At 46.4% G+C, this 26,847-nt stretch overlaps 3 long non-coding RNA genes across 6 annotated transcripts in view; 2 read left to right on the top strand and 1 right to left on the bottom strand.

The window, feature by feature from the left end:
- The window catches only part of LOC135910177 (uncharacterized), a 59,667-nt gene that overhangs the window by 16,435 nt on the left and 16,385 nt on the right, over positions 1-26,847 (top strand). The window lies entirely within an intron of this gene.
- LOC139047990 (uncharacterized) lies at positions 1,654-10,886 on the bottom strand. 4 transcript variants are annotated; one of them, XR_011507411.1, is made up of 3 exons: positions 10,770-10,886; positions 9,636-10,633; positions 1,654-1,672 (listed from the first exon to the last, which is right to left on the bottom strand). It is a non-coding gene; the product is annotated as an uncharacterized lncRNA (long non-coding RNA). The 4 variants fall into 4 exon arrangements; XR_011507410.1 differs by lacking the exon at positions 1,654-1,672 and adding an exon at positions 2,892-3,031; XR_011507408.1 differs by lacking the exon at positions 1,654-1,672 and adding an exon at positions 9,234-9,504.
- Positions 11,387-25,510, top strand: LOC135910179 (uncharacterized). The gene is made up of 4 exons (XR_010566929.2): positions 11,387-11,736; positions 13,275-13,361; positions 19,473-19,686; positions 25,314-25,510. It is a non-coding gene; the product is annotated as an uncharacterized lncRNA (long non-coding RNA).

Raw genomic sequence — 26,847 nt, 5'->3', positions numbered from 1 at the left:
TGTTGTGCGGAGTGACGAAGGGACAGGACTTGAGCGAGAAAACAATAGACACCTGAGCACAAACTATCAACTGGTGATTATCACAAGGCAATGATTCTGCTGAAAAGTAGGAACCAAAGGAAAAGACAAGTCGTGGAAGCATACAACCTCAAGGTGGACCCACAGGGCTCATGTGTCAGCCCGCCGTCTAATTCACTCAGCAATAAAGAGATTAGCATAATCACTGACAATAGAGGGTGTAGATAGACCGGGAAGAGGACTCCTGTGCATGCGTGTAGGCTTTATGTACGCTTCACTTGCAGAAAAATAAACCAGTTCATAGTTTGCGCTCAGGTGTCATGTGTTGTTTTCTCGCTCAAATCCTGACCCTTTATCGCTCTGCGCAACAGTGTTAAGTTTTCAGGTTGTTCACTATGTGATGTAGGAAGGGTAAAATTGATGGGAAATCCCAATATTCTCGGGCATATCGTGAAAAATATGGCCCAAGTCAAGTGTCATTTTAGGCTTCACTGTCCCCTTATATAGGGCAAATAGTAATAGTTTGAATTCTATGGACGCTGGTTGCTTTTTCTGACTTAACCTAGGCAGTGCTCAGCTCTCAGTTGAAAGGAACAGGTAAACAGGAGGACTTGCCACATAAGCAGAAGGTAGCACTCCAGACTTAAGCTTAATATCCTGCGTGTTTCCACAGCCCTAGGGGGCTAGTCTGTAAGTGTTGACTAAGTGGACTGTCCATTCCAGTACACGCTGAATGAATAGAGCACGAGAGCCCATGGTGATGATTGCCACTTGCTCTACCAGCTTATAGCTCTACCTAATCAGTGTGTGCTGAAACAGTCCACTTAGTGGATTCTTACAGAATCCTTCCCTAGACTGATGTTTATGTTGGTAGGTTGCAAGTATTGCACTTTCTTTCCTTTGATGTGGGCAGTTCCCACATATGGATGCAATTTAACATATTGTATTCATATTGCCTTTGGTCTATACGTATCTAATTCATGCTTATAACCAGGCCTACAAGCTCTTGTCCTGCATATTTATATAGCCTTCTCATGGGAGAATGGAGTCATTTTCCATTATACCCTCAAGCACTTGAAGTAGACACTGCAATAACCCCAAGGGAGGGGGGACAGTAACGCAAAAACCTTACTGGGCTTGTGGTGCTGCTGAAGGATGCACACATACCATTTATGCTAAAATTCCCAGCAGACATTCCAAAGTTTGTAAGAGTTCGACTTTAGCTGGCTAAACTGAATGATTCATATTGAAGGCAATTCTTGCAACATTTGGTCAAACTGAATGAAACTGGACAGCACAATTAGCTGTGTTCATCTACCATTTATACGACTGCTGCCCCGAGCATTTTGCCTGTTACTTTGCCTTTCGTTTCTGTACTATCAAGTTCAAGTACACATGTACTTTATCACTGTACAAGTAGAATGGCTTCAAGGCTTTTCCTGGGCATTCAACAGTCACTATTTATTCCTATAAACCTTCCTGCATGTGAAGGCAAAAGAAACTTATTAATTCATGCTGGAAGTATAAAAAGACAGGTATTTGCACAGAAAATGTTTATTTTGAGCACCGAGGTTCTTGCTGATGTAGATATGGTGCTGGCTCCCTCCTTGCCCGAAGCATGTGCTTGCTGTACGCAGCACCAGATGATGGCTTCCTAGGTCAAAAGTTCAAAGTGAAATAAGAGGCATTTTGTTTTAGCCCCGGAAATAAAAAGCAGGATTGAGACATTAACATGTATAAAAAATACTTGCCTAAAGAAAAATTAATACACAAGCAAATTCACTAAAGAGGTTCACTTTCAAGAGCGAAAGTATGGTTACGATGAAAATTACAAGGAAGCTTCACTGCTCATTGAGGTTTCGGTTCAGTAGTTGTTGAGCCACGAGGGTTAGCATGCTACATCTTGCATATTATGTTTTGTAGAACAATATTGCACTTTGAACAATGTAGTGCCTATTTAAATGAACTGACAAGGAACGCTGAAACTCCAGGCTAGTTTGGTCTGCACAAGATATGATACAGACACTGTACTGCATTCATTTAGTGTTTTTGTCACTGATCTCGTGCACAAAGGTCATTCACACCTATCCTACATGAAATGCAGTTACTTCTTTGAAGCTTCATCTAGTCCTTAAATTTGCTGCATGCTTATGTCTAAGGGAGTTCGTTTGGTTCCTGTTAATGTAGTACATCTAAGCAACTGTTATCAAATGCCCATAGTGTTCCCTTGCATGTACAAAACATTTTTGGCCCTTTCAATGCACAATACTCATTACATTTGACACTTGGGACTCGTGCAAGGCGCCATTTAGTATTATATGCTTGTCCACATCTGATAATACTTTCATAGCTGGGTCATTCCCATGCCAAATGCCTTGGTTATTACTGTGACCATCTCACACTTTTCCTTTAGAATCTTCTTGTCCACTTTTAAGGAAGCACCCCACGACACAATGTCTCCATCCTAGTGGTGCTATGGAGTTAACTTATGTGCTAGTTGTAGCAGATGACGTCAACTGAAGGCCACTGAAGATAAAACTCTCTGCGACAATTCCTTTTACACAAAAAATGCAAACAATACAGAATAGTCAAAATGTAGTTATCTGGCAAGACTGGCTGCATCCATCATCTTTGTTTGGCGCAATTCTGAGGTGGCTCCATGTTACAAGACGCTTGGCGATAATTGCCATGTGACTGTTTGGGACTCTATAAAACACAAGAATTGCCTTACTCCGGCCTTTCTCTTTGTGCAGCGGCCAAGGTTATTATTCGTCCAATCGCACCGTGTCCTGTTCGTGTGTCCATAGACTAAATTCTTCACCACATTGTTTTTGCGGTATTTCGTGAGTGACCCATGAACTTATCTTGGGGTGGGACTTCTTATCTTTGGCGTTTGCTTCTATCTCTTGTCGTCAGCGCCTCACACAACTGGATGATGCCACTGGCAATTCTCTTCCTAACCACGAAGAATGCATTCGTCTCGTCACCTCTTCCGATTACGTTCTTTGGCCACCTAGAGAAAAGATTATAGGTGTCAACTCCTGTAACATTGTTGATGGCGGCGTATTCATTCTACCCTATGACCATACCCTATCTCGAGCAATTCTGATTACCCCTGGCCTTATTCGCTTCTCTGAGGGGTCTGCATTGCTTACTGCAATAAACCAAATCGAACCCCAACTGTTGCCTCGTGGATCAACTGTCACTTGAGCTGTTGACACTCATGTCGTTGCAATTGTCACGAAGACAGCTCAGTGTGTTCTTGCGTCTGTTACCGTGCGCTGAACAAAATCGTGCGCAAAGATGTTCACCCCGTGTCACGGATGGATGATGCAGTAGATTCACTCCACGGTGCTGAGTATTTTTCTAGCCTTGACTTTAGACCAGGCTACTGGCAAATACTGATGTCCAAATCCGACAAAGCAAAAACGACATTTGCTACCCCTGATGGGCTCTACGAGTTCAGTGCGATGCCTTTTGGACTCTGCAATGTGCCTGCCACATTCGAACGCATGATCGATAAGTCTTGTGTGGCTTGAAATGGAAAACCTGTCTGTGCTATCTCGACGACATTGTGTTTTCAACCATGTTCTCACAACATTTGCAACATCTTGATGAAGTCCTTGCCTGTCTTGCAAATGCTGGTTTGTAACTCAACACACGCACACGCGCGTGTGCGCGCGCGCGCGCGCGCACGCACACACACACACAAATGCAGTTTGGCCAGCAAGGCCATCAAAGTTCTGGGGCACATAGTCTGCAAAGAAGGTATTCGTCCGGACCCCGAAAAGCTTACTGCCATCCTCGAATTTTGTGTCCACTGCGTCAAAAATACATGCACAGTTTTCTTGGACTTGCTTCTTCCGGCACTTCATATGCAACTTCGCTACACTTACGTCCCCGCTCCATCAACTCCTCCCCAGTAATGCACCCTTTGTTTCGTCCGACGAATGTGAACATGCTTTCCTGCTTTTGCAACATGCCTTGACGTCAGACCCAGTACTGCGCCACTTTGATCCAACCGCGCCCACCATCTTTCACACCGACGCTAGCAGTCAGTCTCGGTGCCATTCTACTACAATGCGACAACACATTCCGCGAACGAGTAATTGCTTAGGCTAGTCGTGCACTAACCAGTGCAGAAAATTACTACACCATAACCAAGCAGGAGTGCTTTGCTGTTGGGCCGTGCAAAAATTTCACCCATGTCTTCATGGCCGCCATTTCACAGTTGTTACCGACCATAACACACTGTGCTGGCTTTCATCGCTAAAGAATTTATCAGGTCACCTGGGTTGCTGTGTGCTTCACCTACAGGAGTACGATTTCAATGTCACCTACAGGGCTGCAAAGAAGCATCAAGACACTAATGCTCTCTCTTGCTACCCTCTGCCGAATCATGACGATTCACCATAACCTCTCCGTGATTGTGTATGTCCCGAGTCCTCTTCATCGGCTTTACCCATTGTAGACCTCGAATGGCTAAGACACAACAGCCCATCTGTCCTTGTGTCCCACTAACGCATCGACCCATACTGCTGAACTATTCTCAAACGCATGGAAGATTCTTCGTCACCTCCAAACGCCTGACTTCGTCGACAACTTAATCAATTCAAGCTGCACAATGGGGTTTTACATCGCAACATGTATCACATCGATGGCAACAAATGGGTCCCGGTCATACCATGTTCTCTGCAATGCGAGGTGCTTGAAGCCTTTCACGATCATGAGACGACTGGTCCTCTAGGCTACCGCAAGACTTACAACAGAATATGAAGTTGCTGCTCCTGGCCTGGCCCATCTTCAGCCGTTGCGAAGTATGTTGCACCCTGCGTTCATTGTCAAAGCAAACCCAACAGCTCCTTCTGGCTCTTTACAACCTCTGCCTTGTCCCGCTTCGCCTTTTGAAGTAGTTGGAATAGACTTGTACGGTCCTCTTCCCACGACCTCACATGGAAATCGTTGGATTGCAACGGCCATAGACCATCCAACACGCTATGCGGAGACAGCATCTCTACCATCCTGGACTGCTGCTGAAGTCGCCGATTTCTTTCTACACAACATTATCTTACACCGCAGCGCTCCGCGCGTTCTCCTCAGTGACCGCAGCAGTCTTCCTCTCTTCTATCCTTACCGAAGTTCTGTGCGCCTCTAACACAATTTGCAAGACGACTTCCAGTTACCATCCGCAGACCAACAGCTTGATGGTTGCGATGTACAGTCATGTGCAATATGAATTGCAACACCGGTGCCCGTGGTCGAAGGGGTTCCAAGGCTGTACGGCTGTGCAGACACATGGTAAGTTCCAGACCGAAACACAGCTTCAATTAGTGGTGTCTATTAAACTGCTATGTCGAATGTCAGAGCTGCTGCGCAGCCGTGGAGCCCCTTCAACAACGAACAAGAGTGTTGCAAGTCATATTGCATGCGACTGTACATCTACCCTGGCCACACGAACGGGGATGCAATCCTGTCGTTCATGACATTCGCCTATAACATGGCTACGCAACGTACCACTGGATTTTAACATTTTAGAGCGCAGCTCTTTGGCGTCCGTTCCTGGGTTTCGCGTCGTCGTCGACGTTGTCGGCCTCGTAACCAGCTCCGCCCCCCTTCGCTGGAGTGGGAGACGAAGGACGCGAGCCGCGAATGGCGGAGACCAATGAGAGCGGCCCCTTCAGTGACGTGCGCGCGCGATGCTGGTGTCATGCGGACCCTCCTTACGGCTCGATGCGCACTCGTGTCTGGTCTCAGCCGATCCGCTCGTTTCGTACTATCGTCTGCTCGCGCCAAAGCTCTCGCCCGCGCCTGTTTGGTTCTGTTGGGTCGGTCTCGTTCGCGCTTGTTTTGGTTGTTATTGTGCGAGATTGTTTCTTAATCTGATTGTATGCGCTATGCGAATTGTATAGTACTTTCTGGAAGCCATGCGGCACCAGCGATCACACTGGAACCTTTGACGAGTCATGTATAAACGCCGGCTCGCTTGATCCGCAGATCAGATTTTCGACCATTACCGACTCTGCTACATGTCTCTCTCAAATTCCTTGCTTCAAAATATCGCGAAATGGAAACACGTATAGAGCTGCGCTCAAATTTCGCATTAGGGAGTATCGTAATTGCCGGATAATTTTTTTTCTTCATCTATGGCTGTTCACCAAGTTTCATTCTTGATGTATCATTCCTTTCGACTCCAGTACCCCCATCAGTTCCTTTCTTGGAACAGTTTGTGTCTCGCCTCGCAGAGTGCACACGCCTCGCCCCGCTTAACACCGACGTCTCCCAGGACACTCGCAAGTTTCGTTATGACTCGACCCACTGTGCTGTAACTTTTTCTCCTGGTGACAAAGTTCTTTGGACTCCTGTGTGCGTTCCTGGCTTATGCAAAAAATTTTGCAACACTTCTTGCTTATGCAACACTTCTTGAATGCCCACACCACCGTATCGTCGGGCAGCGAGCTCAACCTGCGACACCCATGTGGCCACAGTGACGAGAGGCGGCCTGCGCAGCTGGCCGGTTGGGGTCATCAGGTTGTCGCCGGCCATCCACTGATTATATTGTTCACGGACACGGTCTTTAACAGGCTTGTTGAGCACGACGTCCAGTGGCTGAAGTGTTGACGTCATGCCTCCCGGAATGACGGCGAGTTCCGTCCTCCCGTCGCTTCAATCCTGCGGTCAAGTGCCCGCGAAAGGCATCCAAGACGAGCATGCTCGGACACCGCAAGAGTGCCCCTGGTTGCCGATTCCAGACGGTCTTAATCCAATTGAGCATGAGGGCCTCGTCCATATAGCCCTTTTCATTCACGCGAACGACATCCCGTGGGAAAGCCTCTTTCGGCAGCGTCTTCCTCTTGAATATTATGTATGGGGGCAGCTTTCTGCCATCTGCAGTACACGCGAGCATCACCGTGAATGCTCGTTCCCCGTAGAAAGAAGCTCGACTTTTGTGCCGCGTTCGCACACTGTGGTGAGCGACGGCATGTCGAACCACACCGGCATTTCATTAGCGTTGCCGATCTGTACCAACATGTAGCCATGCTGCTGCCGGAGACGGATAACATAGCGCTGGAATTCGACCAACTTGTCCTCGTATGCCTCTGGCTGCTTCTGCCAGATTGATTTGCGCTGTCGAAGTGCGAATCCCTTGCGTTGCATGAAGCGACGAACCCAATAAATGGAGCCCTTGAATTGTTCCTTGGGCCGTCCGGATTCTCGGGCGATCTCAATAGCTTTGATGCAGATGAGTTCTGCTGTGACTGGCAAAGATCTGGCACGATGCTCGCGGACAAAATCCGCCACCCTGTCTTTGAGCTCCGGGTGCACTGTGCCATAGAATAAAGAACTTCGTCAGAATAAAGAACCGCGCAGCGCCCGCGAGTTGGGCCGCGTCGGTCACCAAGGGGGCGATAACAATGTGGATGCCGAAAGGTCTGCGCTCCTACATGCTGCCAGACGACTATTCATGCTGTGCCAAGGGCCGGTATGTAAGTCAAGGGGTGAACTTTTAGTAATATTTTTGGGAAAAAACCTCAACCTATATTCCGCACTATACGGTACTCGCACTGCTGGAGACATATGCCGTGGCCGAGAACCTACGGCTTCCCGACTACTCGGGTGCCACCACCTGTGCCACACGCAGTTGCACTGCGGCACCCTGCCTAGATGGAGTCCATAAGCCTGGAAAGCCACGCACGGCAATCTATGTCCGCAGCACCCTGGCGCGTGCTGTTCTACCTGTTGCTGACATCGCCGGTGGCCCCTTGGAGTGATGCGCCGTTGTGGTACGCCTTGGCAGCCAGGACACGGCTGTGGCGAGCATCTGCATCCGTCCAGGAAAGCCGTGGGATCCCTCCAGCCTCATCCAGCTGGCTGTTCGCCTTGGTGGCCATGCAGTCCTGTGCAGTGACTTCAACGCACACCACACGGATTGGGGAAGCCGCAGCTGCACCCGCTGAGGCAAACGCCTCACAGATGCCATCAGCTGAGCTGGCCTGCTGACCTTGGAACACCAGGGAGCCCACCTACGTCTACCGCAGAGCTCGCACGGCCATTGACCTCTCCCTCAACACTGAGCAGTGCTCCTACTCCTGGGCCACAACTTCGGACAAATGGGGGTCTGACCACTTCCCTATTGTGATCAGCCCCAGGTCTGGGAGAAGGCCTAGGTCAAGAACTTACGTCACAGACTGGTCCCTGTTCCGGAAGCACTGCAGCAAGTTGGACGATGGCCGTGACTTCCTGAGCGCCATCGTGGATTGTGCTCAGGCTGCCACCGTTCAGTGCTCTACCCAACCAGATACCCCCGCTCCGGACCTCCACCTGCTCAACATTCGTGCCTCCAGGCGCCTTATGGAGCGTGGAGCAATCCGGACGGGCAAGGCAGAGCATTGGGCCGAGTACAGACGTGCAGATGCCCGCTGCAGACGCCAAGCCCGGCGCAGGAGGAGCCTCTGCTCTGCCATCGAGGGCAGGTCCAGGGGACCCCTGGCTTGGAGACTGCTCAAATCCCTCACCAGCAGGAGAGGAAGCCTACAACCTGTCCTCGCCGTGGCCATCATGCTGAGCATCAGCGAAGAGGCCCTTGCGGAGCTCCTCGCCAACCAGTTTGCGCTGGCTGTACCACGCACTGCAGCCATCCTGAAGGTAGGGCAGCCTTCCGTCAGCCTGCCTAGCTTCCTGCACAACCACCACACAGGGTCTTCGCTTCTGTAAATGGCCTGTCATCCAGTCTTGGGAGCCTGGCCTCACAGTTCATTGGCCCAGAAAGCAGTCCGAGCGCTTTTTCGCTGCCTGAGGGCAACAGACTTGAGTGCCCGACTATAGACATCCTACACTTAAGTTCTCTCTTCCTCTTTCACTCCCCATTCCCCTCCCCACGTGTAGGGTAGCAAACTGGACTCAGCCTGGTTAACTTCCCTGCCTTTCCGTCTTCCCTTCTCTCTCACCACCCAGGGTGGCCATCGAGCCAGGTTATGGCTATCTACCAGGACCCGCTGACGCTGCACGAGCTCCAAGCATCGCAGTGCACCAGGAACCCAAATGCTTCGCAACCTGGCCGCCAGCGAGCAGCTGCACCTGCTTGACGGCTTAAACATCTGGCAGTCAGGGCAGGTGCCGGAGTCATGGCGCACAGCCTTTGTGGCCCCCATCCTGAAGGCCGGCTGAAAAACGTGAGCTCCTATCGGCCAGTCTCACTCACCTCTGCTGCTATGGAGGCCATTGCTTTCTGGCCGATGAGCAGATAGGCTTCCGGCGGAGCTGATGCAGTGCGGACTCCATCGTGGACGTGGTCTCCACGCTGGAAGAGGCCAAGGCCTGCGGTGACGCCGTGCTCCTGGTGCTTATCGGCATGAAGGGGGCCTTTGACAGCCTGCCCTATCCAGTCGTTCAGCAGGCCCTGGACCTATTTGGTAAAGGGCGTTCCACAAGGATCAGTGGTGAGCCCTTTCCTGTTCAACCTGGCCCGCCTGCCTGCTGTCCTGCAGACTGACCCCCACAACCACGTGAATACCTCCATCAACGCGGACCACATCGCCCTATGTGTGCGAAATCCACCACACAGCCACAGCAGTGCGCGCTCGGCTCTGCAAAGAGCCCTCGACACCGCCGCTGCTTACCTGAGCTGCATTGGCCTTGCCATCTCGGCAAGGAAGACGGAGGCCATGCTGCTCCACCCAAGAGCAACCGCCCGCTGCACAGCTGCAACTGGAAGGCGACCTTGAAGCCCGGCAGTGACGTACCCGGGGCTACACGTTCATCACCGGCTGACCTGGCTGCCTGCTGTCAAGACCCTGCATGTCCAGGTCCTCCGGGTCCACAAGGCAGTCTCCCAGCTTGTTGCCCGAGGACAGAGCTGCACCACTAGGTGGGCTCTGCGGCTGTACCATGCAGTAGCCACCTCACGCCTGCGGTACGTCCTCCCACTCGTGGCACTACCACGTGCCCGTCTCAAGAAGCTGGAGCTGCAGCATAGGGCCGAGATTAGGTTCTGCCTGGGCGCTCCCTGCAGCTCTGAAATCGCTGCAACCTTGGCCGAAGCAGGAGCATGGTCCCCATCACTCCTGTCACAGCCCACATTCTACAATCAGCCACAGCAGTGCACATCGCTGAATGACACTGCGTTCAGGAATATCGGTCACATACCGACCGCACACACAACCCCCATCACATCTGCACTGAGCATTACGCTGCGGAGAAAGCTTATCAGTGAATGGCTACTGACAGCGCAGCGAAATTTTGGTTCTAAAGCAATTTTTCCCGACCGTGCAATGAGGCCGCAATGCGAGACCGCAACGAGGCCGCAATTTGGTGACTTTATTCACTACCGCCCTTAGCCGGCAGATCTGAACCATGCATCAGGAATGTGCATTTCCATTGGGGAACAATAGAAACTCTTATTTAGGCTAAACAAGCGCGCGTACGTACGTACTTACATGCCGCACTCGGGACATCTGCCATTCAAATATTCTGCCATGTAGCAGCACCGTAACCAAGTAATGTTACTGTTACGTGCTTCTGACAAAGACTCTAAATAACTCTGAAGGAGCGCAGTTCCGTGTAATATACGTTCTCTGCATTAGGACACTGTAGCACTGGCTGGCCGGTGTGGCGGTCCCTGCAATGCACCACAAGCTCGTGAGGAACCTGGCTATAAAGTATCATCACAGAACACCTATATATGGCATCATGCAGTCGAAAGATTAGCTACGCGTAGTAGATGCACATCTAACGCAAAGACGAAGTATACTTACGAGAAGCAAAAGCCCGAAAAATAAGCGATCCACCGCTTCGTGCACTCCGAGCCTGCCATATGCCATATTATGCCGCCAAAAAGGCCGGATGTGACATCACGGACGTAAAAAAACAAAGACCGGATGTGGCGTCCCGGACGTGACGTTTGGGTGAACCTAACGCTTGCGCTGCGTTCACCGGGTGAACGCAGACACTTTCCCTCGCTTTCCACACCTTTTTTTTTTCTTTTTTACTAAACCTTTTTATACACATTTCTTCAAATTACAGCCCAGAGAAGGCTTCCTAAGAATGGCATATGCGAATCTCGAAGGCCATCTTTTTACTGCCCGCATGCGGCGGAAGCTCCTAGAAATCAAAAATACGTCATAGAATTTCTTTCTGCGCTAAAGTATAGCGGATAATATAAACTGTGCGACGGTTGTTTATGTATTGCAACATTTATATGCAGTTCGGTGCAACAAGGTACAAAGCAAGTGTGAGCTGGTTATTATTTTAGTCATCGCGGAGGCCAACCAAACTCCCAAGTTCACAGGTGGCGCCACCCATCACCCCATTTCAAAGTCGTTGCTCATAGTATCCATCCACCAGTCTTGTTCCCTTGTTTACATGTGCTGTCGGTCGTGCGAGTTGCTACGATGTGTTTGTTTGATCGTGTTTTTGCGTTTGGTGTAATGAATTGTGACTTAGTTCGCGTGCACAAAAGTGCCAGAAGATAGCTTGTGTCTCGCTGCATACTCGCGGTATGCGTGGTGCGCCAGGCAAACGTGGACCAACGATTTTCATGCCATGGAGTGCGTTCCCTTTGTCCGTGGTGGTTGTGGAGAGTTCGGTGGACGCCGCAAAGAAATGATGCGCATTATTAGCGTTCCGCAGGTCGTCCACTACGCAACTGCACGTATGCGGGAATAACTTTGCAGCTCCGGCAACTTGGAGGGCGCTTTTCGACCGCATCGTACCATTTAAAAGGTGAGTACAGGCATGCTGTGCTTGCTTCTCGTGTGTGCATAGAGTGCCTTGCGGGCGCAAGAAATCGAACTCCCACGACGACATTGACTGTGCCGATGCTTGCTGAGCGTTGGTTGACATAATTTGCTTGCGCAAGTTTATTGGCTTAATGCTAAATTTAAAGTCTTGGTGAGCGCTTCCTTCCGATGAGAGGGATTAGGTTCGGCAACAGTCCTCATTTGCGCGAGCTGCCACTTTTCTGCTGAAGTTGGATAATAAAGACTCATCTGCCTCTTTACCTATTCTTACTGCAATGACGTTTCCTCTCTTACTTATGCTTCGAGGTTGTAAATGTCTGTCTAAGCGGTTGTTGGTTTGTGAGCAGTTATTGGGAAAAAGTATAAATACCATGCAAGTGATCTTTCGCGCGACGCGATATAGATGGCTGTCGCGCTCGCTCGTTCCCTACAAGTCGTACCCCATGCGAGCGGTCTTGCGCGCGACAGAGACGCGATGTAGATGGCTGTCGCGCTCGCTCGTTCCCTACAAGTCGTACCCCATGCGAGCGGTCTTGCGCGCGACAGAGACGCGATGTAGATGGCTGTCACGCTCGCTCGTTCCCTAGAAGTCGTACCCCATGCGAGCGGTCTTGCGCGCGACAGAGACGCGATGTAGATGGCTGTCGCGCTCGCTCGTTCCCTACAAGTCGTACCCCATGCGAGCGGTCTTGCGCGCGACAGAGACGCGATGTAGATGGCTGTCGCGCTAGCTCGTTCCCTACAAGTCGTACCCTATGCGAGCGACGACATTGAGAGCCGTCTCCCCGGTGTTGCCGGTATGAGGGCAGCAAATACGCGCCAAAAGTGTGCATTATTAGTTTAGTTTGCTGTGTTTTACTCAAAGGAGCAGCGTAAAACATTTCTTTAAAGTCTTGCAGTAGGTTCTTAACCTTGCACGTATGAAAATAGTCGTTTGCTTGCTCCGGGCAACAAGCGGTAGTACTCGACTGATGTAGTACATCCAGTTCCGGCTTCGCGCTATTGTCTGTTCGCTCATAGCACTTCTGGGCGACGAGCGACGAATTCTAGATTTCCAGAACCAGGCGACAAAGAATGAGCGATATGTTCGCGCGACGGCCCGTTTTCTCGCCCAAAGCCGTCGCGCGTCGCCGTTGCGCACAAAATCTCCCTCATAGGGTTCGGGCAAAAAAATTTAAGCAATTGCGGCTTGCTACTACTACAGCTTACGTTTTGAGACAAGGTGTTTTGACATAACTAGAGATGGCACGGGAAAGTTGCTTAACCGATAGAAAAAAATGAATTGTTACGTAAACAAACATTTGTTTGTAATGTGCTGTAGCTGTAGGTCTTAAAATTTTATTGTCATGAAGAGGTCCCTATTATCACAACATTCATCAGTAACTTTGACCTTGTGCTTTGTTTCCACCCTGCAGTGGTGCAAACATTGTTTTTGTGACTTTTTCTGTGCTCCTTGCATGTGTTCACAATGACTTCTTTAAAGTGCCACTGCTATAAGTTAACACAGAACCTATCTTGCAGTGGCAAGGCCGTGACCAACAACAGTGTCCACGTCAGGAAGGAGCTATGGCTGCAGCAGCACTGTGTGTAATCGGATGATCTGGTCAGGTATTACTGAAGTGTATGTGTTTGCAAAAGTGGGATCTCGGTATCATTCCTCAATAAGTTTATGGACATATTACTCAGCAGTGCTTACTAAATAGGCTAAATATCTGCTCAACTTTATTCAACTTGCTGCTTATTTGTGTTTGTATACATTATGTACACATTACCTTGTTCACTTTAAAGCTAGATCTAACATGTCTTGAGGTATATTTTTTCTTGCATCAATCACTTCGCTGTGCGTTACATTTTATTTTGCTTAGTACACATTATATCTACCTCTTGTTATTTTGTTTTATTGATTTGAAACTTTCCTGTGTTATACCTTTTATATCCACTTTTTTTTCGTTAGGCTACACGCTTGTGCAGTTTCTGCACACATAAGCATTAAAAGTGTAATGGGCCAAATATTTCACAGGTCTAAGTATGCAGCATGCTTACCATTGTTTAACATTGGTATTACAATCATTGTGAGGGTTACTTGCACGAACAAGACTAATTGAAAAAAGTTGCACAAGACAGTGCACTAGACTTCAACTTACAAGCTTTATTCAGAGAACACGCAATGAGGCCCCACCTTATGCTCAAAAATATCTGCAGACAGATGCATAAAGAAATGTGCCACATGGGAGGAAACCAAATGCACAACAAAGCCAATACCGCCCACCACAACAAGCCATTACAAAGCATTCAGCAGGTTCTTCTCAAGGTACAACAAACACTCCTTTATCAGTGAGTTCCAGTGAAGGAGTGCTTACACATTCATCAACAGCCTTTGAAATGCCAAACACCAAATATTTCCTTATCTAACTGCCTGCCAAACCATCTGAACACTTGCTTGTTTTGAAAACACAGGTAGCATTTACGAGCACATCTTCGGCAGTGGTCAGCCAAACGGGCAGTGCCTGCTAGAGCGTTTACAGCGTTCCGGTGCTCCCTAAGCCTCTCATTCAAGAACCTGCCCTTTTGTCCAATACAGCACTTTCTACAGGGAAGTGAAATCCTGTATACCACCCCCACATTGCAGTTAAAAAAGTGGATGACATGCTCCTTAGTGCATGTACCCTGATTCCCGGCGTTGCTTACCAACCTGCACATTCTTGCGAGCTCTAGTGGTGCTGAAGAAAACACCTACACTGCACTGGTTTGCCACGTTGTTTAGGTGGTGGGACACCCCATGTACAGATGGCACAGCCACAGGGCACCCACTGGGACGTGTGTTATTGCACCGAGCAGCTGCCAGATGTTTTTACCTCTTTAATGAGGCTCCCACTAATTGACACCAAGGTGTTATCGAGATACCCGGCCCTACATAAATGGCTCGCTTGTTGCTGAGCGCTGCAGGAAACCTGGTGCACAAGATTTAACCAGAACAGCTCTCGGGCAGCTAGGAGCTATGCATCCTTTAACATGGAGTATGCCAAACGGTAGTCGAGCAAGGGCTTCTTTTTCCTAAGAGAGTATATATAATAAAGGAAAGTATGATTTAAAATTATACGAATATCGAATGATTGCAGGCGATCATCTTCTGGCAACTCATGTGTGAACTTGAGTCCTACTGAACACTGTTCGAAAACACCCACAATGTTTTTAACAGCAAAGCCAGCACAACAAGAAAGTCATTGGCACTACCACATTGCCCACTGGATGTGCAGTAACGCATGTCCCAGTGGTAGCCGTGCAGCGCTGCCATACGTACACAGGGTGTCTCACCGCCTAGAAGAAAGGTGGCGAACAAGTTTGGTGTAGGCATTTTTTCAGCACCGCTAACGCTCACAAGAATATGCAAGTTGGTAAACATTGCCGGGCGTCAAGGTACATGCACTAAGGAGCATGTCACCAGCTTTGTTAACTGAAATGTAGTGGTGGTATACTACATTTCACTTCCCTGTGGAAAGTGGTATATTGAACAAACAGGTGCCTGAATGAGTGGCTTGGAGAGTACCGGAACGCTGTAAATGCTCTCACAGGCGCTGGCTACTTGGCTGATCACTGTTAAAGTACCCATAAATGCTCCCCATGTTTTCATAACACACCAGTGCTCAGTCAGTTTGCCAGGCAGTTATATAGGGAAATGTTTGGGGTGTTTTGCATTTCGAAAGCTGCTGATGAATGCATAAGCACTCCATCACTGGTACCAGCTGATAAATAAGTGTTGTGTCTTCAGAAAAATCTGGTGAATGCTTTGTAATGGCTTCTTGTGGATGCTTATCAGCTTCTATGTGCATTTCGTTATCCCCCTATGTGGCACGTTCGTTTATGCATCTGTCTCCACATTAACTGAGCATGCGGTGGCCTGTTTGCGTGTTTCTTCTGAATAAAGCTTGTCAGTTGAAGTCTACCGCTTTGGCTAGTCCGACCTTTATTCCATACACCTTGTTTGTGCTAGTAACTATGTCACAGGAGCTGTGTCAACGCCAACTAGCCCAACCTTCTCCATTAATTTCACAATTATTTCTCAAGTTCCCAGAACAATGGACACGAGCTTGAATTTCTTTAAATGGTACATGAAGGCCAGTATTCACTGTGCTGTAAGTACTACAGCAGTGAGGAGTTTTCTAGTAAGCTTGCTTTCTTTCTCTACATTTTTTTATATTCTTCTTAAGCTATACCCATTCATGCAAGTAGGCATTGTGGCAGAGTCTGTGTCCAGTTGCATCGTTTTCGACTTTGTCTATACTGCATAGACCACATAGTTGGTACATAGTTCAATCTATTGATGCACTATCATTAAATAAGCATGCAGTTTTGCACGTGCAAGATTGCCTGCTCGCTATTGCTAAAGCATTTGCTGGTTATTGCTATGTTGCTCATCAAGTGAACTTGATTTCAACAGCAACACACAGAACATCTGCTTGGCAGTGGTGTAATTTTAATAGTGATTATCAGCCAACAAGCTCTAACTCTACAGCTGTCCAGAAATAATTCTATTAGTTTGGGTCTCTCCACATATTTGGTTAGCACAGTGGGCTGTTTTCTATTTATTCTGCTTGGTGCTGTTCAGGTGAGAATATTTTCAACTAGCAAGTACAAAGTGTAATGCTGTCAAATGCCTTTGATTACTGGGCAGATGAATTGAAAGCATTGTACGTAATCCAAAAAGTATTTTTCACAAAATACTAGTGTCATGAACAAGCATCATATGCACTGCAACTCATGGTTTTATGTTGGTATGCAGGTATTTCAAGTTAAGGGTGCTTGTGCATGTATTTTCCACATATTAGCTAATGCTTTAGCTATATGAAACTGCCTATGTTCTGGCTGCTGAAGTCAAACTTGTGGTTGATGAACCTGCTTGTTTTTGCTGTGCACACACATTTCTGTTGTTTCTTAAGCGTTGTAGCCATGTGACAGCTGATGTATTGCAGCAATGTCAAAGGTAGCTTCCACCCATTATTGCTACAGTGTGTCAACAGACACCTGTCGCCGTATTTGTGCATTTTCTGAGAACCAGCCGTATCCTCTAGGTGAAATTTGTAGTGTCGTTTTGAGTTTTCCAGTGAGTTCATATAACTCTTGAGGACAAAATTTACACAGTGAAGGAAGGGAGACCATACAACATGACCAGTAATGACTGAATTTGATAGAAGGAATAAAATTAACACTGAATGTGTGCTTATATTGTGCACAAGTTCCTTCAGAAGGAAAATGTGAGTTGTAATACAAAGGTGAAAAATCACAATAAACAGTATTTGCGTAAAAAAAGGTGAATAGTCAGACTAATTTCTATCCCTTGTCATCTAGAAAGGACGCCTTTTTTCATGCATTCATAATGGGGGCTTGCTCACACGTCTTGTGGTATGCCTCTCTGATTTCTCTTGTCAATTTTTCACCGTGGGTGGAAATAGATAAACTAATTTAATCTGGCCTCAAGCCCCATCGCGGCAATGCACGGCCAAGTCAGACGAGCATGCCGGTCTTCTCAGTAAAATGTGGTGATTTCTTTGGTACATATTTACTAGTTCCTAACATTAGAATGCAGTACACTGCCCCTAACACGCACTAGACATATTTCGTGGTATGTTTAACCAAGCGTACCTCGCTTGCCTGCTCGCTTTTCTCAGTTCACTTGTGGATTGTGCTGCATACCTGCCTAGTTTATTTTTTCGCTCGAAATATGTGTGCATAGCATTCCACAAGCGCATTGAGAAAGGCGTCCAGACAAGGGAGATTTGTATAAATTACCACTAAATGTCTTGTGTCCATCATTAGTAGTGTAGTCTATGCCTCTGTTCATGTGTATGTTTGGTCAAATGTACAGGGTCGTCAACTCTTGGCACGAACACGACTCAGCGTGACCACGCCCCGCGGAGTGCCAGCGTGCATGGCGCAGGGGGGATGTGGAGCTTCGTGTCATCTGCTAAAGTGCGGGAGCATGCCATGCTTTAGCGGATGACACACGACATGAAGTCCCACCTCTAAGCCCCCGTGCGCCTGCACCGCTTAGCTCCGTTGCACAGCCATGCCATGCGCGCTGGCAATCCGCGGAGTTCGGCCACTCTGCACCATCTTCGTACTAAGAATGGACGGTCTTGTACATGGGGCAGACTGGCCGGTGTATAAGCATGTGCCCAGGAGAGCACCATTATTCACTCAAGGGACAAGCATGCTCATCCCACTTGACAATGCATTGACACAACTGGTGATGTACGCCAGATTTAGATTGTTCATCTCTTTTGTTTACTTAAGGCAACCGATTGATCAACAATATCACTGAGGCATACCATTTAAAAAAGAGCCAGTGCTCATTATGATTGCATTACAAAGAGGAATACTCTCTAAAGGACACAGAATAGTGATCACTCTGTGCTTATTTGTTCTATTTTTATGCAAGTACTGTTTATCATGATTTTATACATTTGTATTGCAACTTGTGCCCTTTGTTTTAAAAGATCGCTTGTGCAGTGCAAGGGCACACGCAGTATAAATATTATCTTTAATTTTTGCATCAAAATTAATGTTGAATTGGTAGTTTTCGTGTCTTGTTGTCTTCTTTCTGTCCCTTGTGTCACTCAAAAGGTAAACAGTAACGTACACCAACTTTCTTAATTACTTGCCCGTCAGTGTTGATAAACATGAAATGTTGCTTTCAGCCAGAATATTCTTACTATTTCTCATTTCCGGTCAGCATAGTGCTAATCCTTTGGCTTTTTATAAAGCGTGCTAATATGTACTTCTGATTAATGCAAAACTTAGTTCTAGTTGGTGGTAGCTGAACTTGGACATCATGACAAGTGCAAGGGCACACACACACACAAAGAGACACAGTCTGAACGGGCGCTAGGCATCAACTGAAGGGCTTAATGACAAAAGGCAGCAACGCACATATTGCGCAAAAACCTACAGAAAGATGTAGAAGGTGCAATTGTCCCTAAAGAGAATTCCGCTGCCGCTGTACTAGCGCTGTACTGTTACAACAAACATTTCAAACCTGGTCGCAGTAAAAGGAGCGTGCACACCGAGTTCTGAAGTTTGAAGTTGTGACGGGACTTGGCGCATTCATCGCTGCAGTTTAGTCATGACGAAAATATAACTGCTGAGATCAGTGAGTGGTGCGAGTGGTTTTCAGAGCCCACAAAAGAATTAACTTGTTTTCAACCATGCAAGGGTAATCATACTTTCAAGGCATGTCTCCAGTGTTCTTTAGAACAAGGCCATGTAGTGTGTGATGGTGGTGGATTTTGGAGACTGGCGCGCGTAGGTCTCTAGGTAACATGTGCTGCACTGTTCTCCGTGTGACACTGCAATCTTGGAGGCCTTGACGTCACTCGTTCTTGCACTGTTCTCTGCATGGCGGTGCGCCTATTTGAATCAATTGTTTCGCTTTCTCTGTTAATTTCATTATTGCAAGGTTAGAATGTACGAGATATGAGTGTTTGCTGCCCTTAACATGGAAAAATTTTATTAGTTTATACCTTTACACAAAAATGAATTTCTTGGTGAGGTTGGGTTTAACCCCAGTGTCTTTTAAAACTTGTTCGAGGGGCAGAAATTGGAAATTATAGAGTTGCATCAGAAATTGACGGACCTAATTAACCTATATCATATTGTTTTATACAAGTGCGTTTTAGTGTTAAGAATACTGCTCAGGAAAAAAACACTTCATATCTATTGCAGGTACAGATTGGTGTGGGATTTGTGATGCCACTCAACAAGTGGCATTACATATTCAAGTCTGCTTCCGACGGAAAGTGCCCATTAGAGGTGGCATGGCACCTGTGGACACCAGTGCAAGCAGGTGAAAGCAGCCTGACTGGACAGGCCTGCCGAACAATGTGCCGCGCATCTGGGAAGCTTCCGGCAACACCGGAGAAAGTGGCTGCTTTGAAAAGTAAGTCAACAGTCACCTCATTTAAGAAACATAACTGCATATCTGCAAGTTATCTGAATGAGTTAGCATTACATGATGTATACAGAGCGACAAGAAATGCCAAAGCAAGAATGAGGCAAGTGCCTATATATTATATCTTTTTCTTCTGCTGTATATGCACTGTGTCTCGACACACAATTTAAATGTCTCTGTGCGTATGAAAAGCAGCACAAGATAATTTCGGGATATGGGTTTCCTGCGAAAACCGCCCACAAAGCTTCCCCCATAATCAGTTTCAATTAAAAACAATCAAGAAAGTCGGGTGGCTACACGAGCGGTTAATTTTGACAGGACCTTAACAGCTTGCATTCACCTGCTGCTCATTGTCTTAACAGAAGTGAACATTTAAGCACCTCATTGTCTTTGAAATTTCTAATGTAGACATGGCATGCGTTATTGTAGCTTTTCACGCTTCAGCTTTCATTTCACTTTTTTGAAATAATGCTTCTCAAGAAAATTGGGTTCCGACACAGCTTGGCAAATTATATGGTCTAAAAGAAGCTTTTTAAACCACTGCCTTCTTAAGTGTTGACTGTGGTCACCTGATGTGCTGCTTTACAATCTGCAGCGTTCACAGCCATGCAATTTCAAAACACTATTCTCATTATTGGGATGTAAAGTTATAAACAGGGATAAAGTGCCTCAGAAAGGGTAGCCAACGTTTCGTTAGGAAGACCTATCTTCTCAAAGGCTGCCTCGTCATCCTCGGCATGTTAGTTTTAAAGTGTTAGTGGAGTGACGTCACATGCAGTTATCGGGAGTGGCTGGTTGTAAAGGGAGAGACTTGAAGGAGAATGAGCGCAGTCACTTGATGTCTGTAAGCATGATTCCTAAGACGTAGGAGCAATAGTGGGAGTGGGAAGGCGGGGAGAAAAGGAGAAAAAAAGAGACACCAAGAGGGAAAGAAAGAACAAGAAAAGAAAAAGAAGGGCAAAGGAAGGTGTTGGGGAAGCAAGAGGTTAGGGAGCATTCAGGGGTGTCTTTGGCAGCATGTTCTTGTGGCTTTAAAGGAGCCGGTGAGGCGGTCAGTGCTCGAGTAACAAAAACAACCCGAAAAGACATTAGTTGAAAGAATGACTTGAGTAGCATAGCAGCAATGCGTCGGATAATTTAGAAGGAGTTAAGATGGCAGCAAGGAGTCCGGAATGCAGTGCATAGGGCAGCTGGAAGGCAGCGGCATGGTCTTTCTAGGGACGTTAGTCCCAGTAGCTCAACGTACGTGTCGTCACAGCGGTACACAGAAGTGGCGATACCCTGTGTGGCTGAGGCACCGAAGAAGGTATCCTGGCGCCTGGGACTTTGGAGTGTGTTGGTGAGGGTGTTTCGAAAAAATATAATAAAGAACAGACAAATATGGGGGTGAACTGAAACTGGAATAACAAATAAGAGGGTGGCATGAGCAAAAGCGTGCGGAAGCAGATGTACATGGGAAAACATATTTATGCGAACATATTTATTGGGATTTTACAGACTTCCTATTGCGCTGCACTGACAGGCCCCACACATACCTACGATACATAGACGACATATTCATAATATGGTGACATGGTCAAGACAGCCTAGATAAATATGTAGGATTTCTAAATTCTTTTCACCCAACAATAAAATTCACATCAAAATCTTCAATGGAGCGCATAAACATTCTGGACACAACAATATACATTGACACTGGGACACTAATGACAATGCTGTATGGAAACCTTTGACAAACAACAGTACCTAAAATATACAAGCCACCATCAAGCCACATTGCAAAGAAGGCATCTTTAAAGGCCAAGCACATGGCTACGTCACATGTGTGTTGAAAACCAAGACTACATAGATAGACTTGATCACCTTAAAGAAACCCTATCAAACGGGAACCACCCAAAGAGTCCCCTTCAGAAAGCCTGCACCAATGCAACCAAACCTGACTGAGCCGAGGTGCTCAAGCCCCACCCTAGGATCACAAAGAACAGCGCCTCTTCTTACTACTAAATTCTCAAACACACTGCCAAACATGAACAACATCCTCAATAAATACTACCCAATTCTCGCCAGCAACCAGAAACAAGATTTTTCCCGCCCTGCCCAGAGTAGTCTTGAGATGCAACACTATAATATTAAGGATATTCTTGTACGTGCCAAACTAAAAACAACAACGAAGTTGGGAACCAGTCCCTGTGGCTGCCCGGGTGCTCTACATGCAAACACATTTAATCTACTACTACAGTAATAAGTACAGCATCAAATTACTCAAACAAGGTAATTTCGAGTTTCATCTGCACATCAAGCAATGCAGTCTACTGTCTAGAATGTGCCACTTGTAGCAAATAATACATAGGTGAGACAGGACAAAAAATTCATAAAAGACTGAACGGTCATCGCGCAGATACAAAACAATTTACCTAAAGCAGTAGCCAGCCACTTCAATGAACATGTCATATGTGACAAAGCAAGGCTCTATAGACTACAAATTTCCGCTCACCTCGCTAGAGGAAATATATGGAATCATACCTCATACACAAGTTTAAATGCCTACATCCAATGGAAATCAATTTAACACATAGCAACTTAGAATCTTTAAAAACTTTAAAGCTGTAACTTAAATCGGAAAGCCTCATGTCATCAACCAAGCCACAAAACACATTGTGCCACCACCTAAACTTAATTCTTAACCTCACCTATTCCACCGTTACTAATTTTTACCTGCTTACTACTCAATTTATTATATTCTTTCATGTTTTAATGTTTATATCAACTGTATGACCCCTTTTCCCATGTACACTTGCCTGCGCCCGCTTTTGCTCATGTAACCCTCCTATTTGTTATTCCATTTTCAGTTCCCCCCCTTTTGTCTGTTTTCTATCATATTTTTTTAACACCCTCACCACCACAATCCAAAATCCCAGATGCCAGGATACCTTTTTCTGCGCATCAGTCACACAGGGTATCACCAGCTCTATATACCACTGTGACGACACCTGCATTGAGCTACTGAGGCTGACATCCCTAAAACACCATGCTTCTTCCTGCCAGCTACCACATGCATTGCATCCCAGACTCCTTGTCGCCATCTTAATTTCTTCAACATTACCCGACGCGTTGCTGCTACGCTACTCAAGTCATTCTTTCAACTGATGTCTTTTGGGGTGTTTTTTGTTACTCGCACACTGACTGCCTGACCAGTTCTAAAACGGCAGAAACATGCCGCCAATGACACTCCTGAATGCTCCCTAACCCCTCACTTCCTTAACACGCTCCCATGCCCGTCCTTTTCTTGTCTTTCTTTTTTTGCCTCTTGGCATGTCTTTTTTTTCTCCTTTACTTTCGTTTCTTTTCTCGCCGCCTTCCTATCCTCACGGTCTTGTGCCCTCGTCTTAGGAACCATGCTTACAGACGTCAGACAGCGCTCATTCTCTTTAATGTCTCTCCCTTTACAACCAGCTGCCACTGACAACAACTGCACGTGACGTCACCCTACTAGTCCTTTAAAACTAACATGCCAAGGCTGATCAGGCCACTTTTGACGAAGATAGCTCCTATCGAAACGTTGGCCAGCCTTTCTGAGGCACCTCATCCGTGTTTATAACCTTCATACCACAGTGTGCTATTCCATCTGTCAGCCGCTTTCTTGATTTTAGATGTTCTGATTATTGAAGTTTGTAAGACATGGCCTATCAGCATTTTCGGCATACTTTCAGTGATCTCATTTTATTTAAGCATAAGAATGAGGAAAGAACTGCTACACAAAGAAAGCACCTCGTACATTATTCGCATGTACGCTCTGATCTGCATAGCTGATCTTGTTCTAGGCAAAGCATCCTAAAATTTTCATGCCTCTCTTCGGTGCCAAGAAAAGCAAGGTGCTGGGCATCATGCGGAATTCCAGCGATTTCCGCCAGCCTGGATTAGAAAGGACTGTATAGTGTGGCTGTAACTGGCATTCTTCTGCCAAGATTCAATTGTTTTATGGATCAAAGTACCAGGTACTCTTGTAGTCGCATCAACACTCTGCCGAAGATTTCATTTCCTACAGAAATATGCTTTTTTTTAAACAGACGAGCATGAAAGATTGCTCTGTATTACGTTAAGATGCTTCTTTAGGCTTTCTTACATTGAAGATGTAGGTTAGCTTAGCAAAGTAGCAATGTGGAGATTGAAAAGTAGAAAAAAAATGGCAGATCCCATGCCGTGAGAATCGATGTACACGAAGCACACATTGTTTGCATTGATTGACAATAATTAACGGTGATGTTAGTAGCAAGTTTGTAATTTTTTCAGCGTTTAGTCCAATACGAAAGTGGCGAGTTGATGTTAAGCTTTACCTTGCATGCACCACTTCTCTTTGTCTGCATAGTCCGCAGAACACACAGAGAGATGCGTTTGCTTGAGGTGTTGTTGCGAGTCATTGTTCATAATCTCTGAGAGGGAATTGAGCGTTGTCATTGCCTCACATGGCGCAGCGCATCATGGCAGAAATATTAAACTTTAATTGAATTATGAGGCTGTGCATACTTCAATTAGGTATTGTAATTGTATGTATACATAAGTTCGCGGTCTGCACTACATTTCACTGCATAGCGAAGACGCTCCTGTTCTGTGTGACACTTCTTTCAAGTCTGGGTGTCCTCGACGTCGAGTGCACGCCTTGTTGGCGCGTGTTAATGGGCTCCTTCTACATACATGGCCAACACACTGTTGAGATTCCAGCTCAAAGTGCTCTCTTCAGACTAAGGACGATTCTAATGTTTACACTATCACAGCCCAGCATCTGCATTTTTCTCGTATAGAAATTAAAACCAGCACAGTACGTGCAATACACCCTAACGGTGAAATGCTGGGGCAGCAGCGCCGGTCAGGATGTGCAGAGGTGAGCGCCATCTGGTAATGTTGCAAGAAATCCAACGGCATGCATGACAAGACCATAGCAGCTGCAGCGCCCGCAATGTTGGGAGAAGAGGAAAAAAAAGCTTCACTTTAAAACATTAGTTGCCATCATTTGGAGCTAAATAAAGCTTGCAAGCCAGCCATTATACAGCTTTTACATGAAATCTTTTATGCCTATATGGCAAATGCTAAAGTTACGACTTCCTCACCAACCGCATGAGCAACAAGTAAAGCTAACAAATGATAGAATGGACAAACCAGACAGCTTGCACCTTGCAGCTCTCCTGCATGCGTTAGAGACAGTGTAGCCAAATTGTGGTTCTCCGAATTTGACAGGAATTTGGGTGGTCGAAGAGCAGACAAATTATGCAAAATCAGAAGCCAAATATCCACCCCATGAGGCTTTGAGTACAGCTTCCATGTGTCTAAATTTTGCAGTTAAGCCAACCTCCAGATGAGAAGAGGCGTGGCTTTGGCAAAAAACATACAAAAATTCCATGTAAATCTGCAAAACAATGTGATGCATGTGTATGCATTCTCACTGCAAATAAACCTGTGCCTGCTTGCGCCCTGGGTAGCATGTTTGTGTGTGACATTTGCTGCATTTTGTTATCTGAAACTTTTTTTGAAGTGATAAGAGCATATTTTCTTCATTCACTTATTGCTGGAAATCATTGGAAAAACAATTTACTTATATATTTATTGCACTCTCCTTTTAGACTGCCTGGAGAAATACATAAGTGACCATCCAATGATGCCACCTACACCACATCCGGAGAACCACCTTGCTTCCCTGCGAAAGCACCTTTGGAGCTTTCTTTTACACAAGCAGGACGCCAGGGCAAGCGAGTGGAAAAGTAAATACAGTACAAGTCCAGTGATGCTTTTTCAATAAAGTGTGATGATATGCTACGTAGTATGGTGCTTTACAGATTGATTCGTTATGGCATGAAAATAGCCGCATCTTGGCAACATGTATATACAGACTGTACACTTCATAAGACTCAACATCACATATAAAGATAGCCCGTCATGAGCTTCCGTATAGCAATGGCTGCTCCTTCAATTCATCACACAACTTGCCTTTGACGTGCTGCGCCCACGATGATATCCAACCAAGTGCCCACCGTGCCACCCATCACCCACCGTGCCACCCATCACCCACCGTGCCGCCCAGCACCCGCTGTGCCCAGCAACCAGCATGCTGCCCAGCACCCACCATGCCACCCGTCACCCACCATGTCACCCAGCACCCACCGTGCCACCCGTCACCCGGCATGCCACCCAGCACCCACCGTGCCACCCGTCACCCGGCATGCCACCCATCACCATAATCCACCATGATGATGGATGATGGATTCCACTATGCCCAGCATCGGGCAAATTTTCAATAGGGTTCAAAGTGTCATTACAGTGCCAGATGGTAGCGTTACTATGCTTCCAGCGAAACAGGTATTTGATGTGGATTCTATTTCTTATCCTGGAATTGCCAACATATTGGTAAACCTGAAAACCAAAGCTTCTTGTGGCCCTGACGAAATCCCAAACATCTTTCCTAAACGTTATCCTGAATATACTGCCAGCTTTCTTGTAAGATTTTTTTTTGCTTCTCTGCTGTCAGCACAACTGCCCGATGAATGGAGAGTGGCCCCAGTTGTTCTAGTATTTAAAATAGGGGATCAATCGAGGTTACAAAATTATCATCCCATTTTTCTGACATCACAATGTTTCAAGCTCTTGGAGCACATCGTCGCAGACTATATAAAAGAATTCTTGGCTCAAAACAATGTGCCCACGAAGTTTCAACATGACTTCAGAAAGGGTTATTCGGCTGTAACGTAATTGGTATCAGTAATTAATTCGTTTGCTTTATCTCTGGACCATATTGGCGAAATTGATGTAATATTTTTAGATTTCAGAAAAGCCTTCGATAAGGTTCCGCAGGACAAATTAATCTTCAAACTTAGAATTATTGGCATACCTGACATTTTCATAAACTGGATTATTGCTTACCTGATTAAATGCACTCTGTACGTCACAATTTGTGAACATAGCTGGGCCACTCTCCCAGTCACATCAGGGGTGCTCCAAGGTAGTGCCTTGGTACTTCTACTGTTTCTAATGTATATAAATGACAGCGTTAAAACTATAACTCCTAGAGGGAAAATTACTGTTTGCCGATGATCGTATTTTGTTCAGTGAAACAACTTGTCAGAATGATCAGACTGTCTTCGAAAGGAATTTAAATGACAT

This window comes from Dermacentor albipictus, chromosome 7 (genome assembly GCF_038994185.2).
Source record: "Dermacentor albipictus isolate Rhodes 1998 colony chromosome 7, USDA_Dalb.pri_finalv2, whole genome shotgun sequence".
NCBI lineage: Eukaryota > Metazoa > Arthropoda > Arachnida > Ixodida > Ixodidae > Dermacentor > Dermacentor albipictus.
The sequence above is the reverse complement of the archived record's forward strand: the minus strand, read 5'-3'. Positions and strand labels throughout refer to the sequence as shown.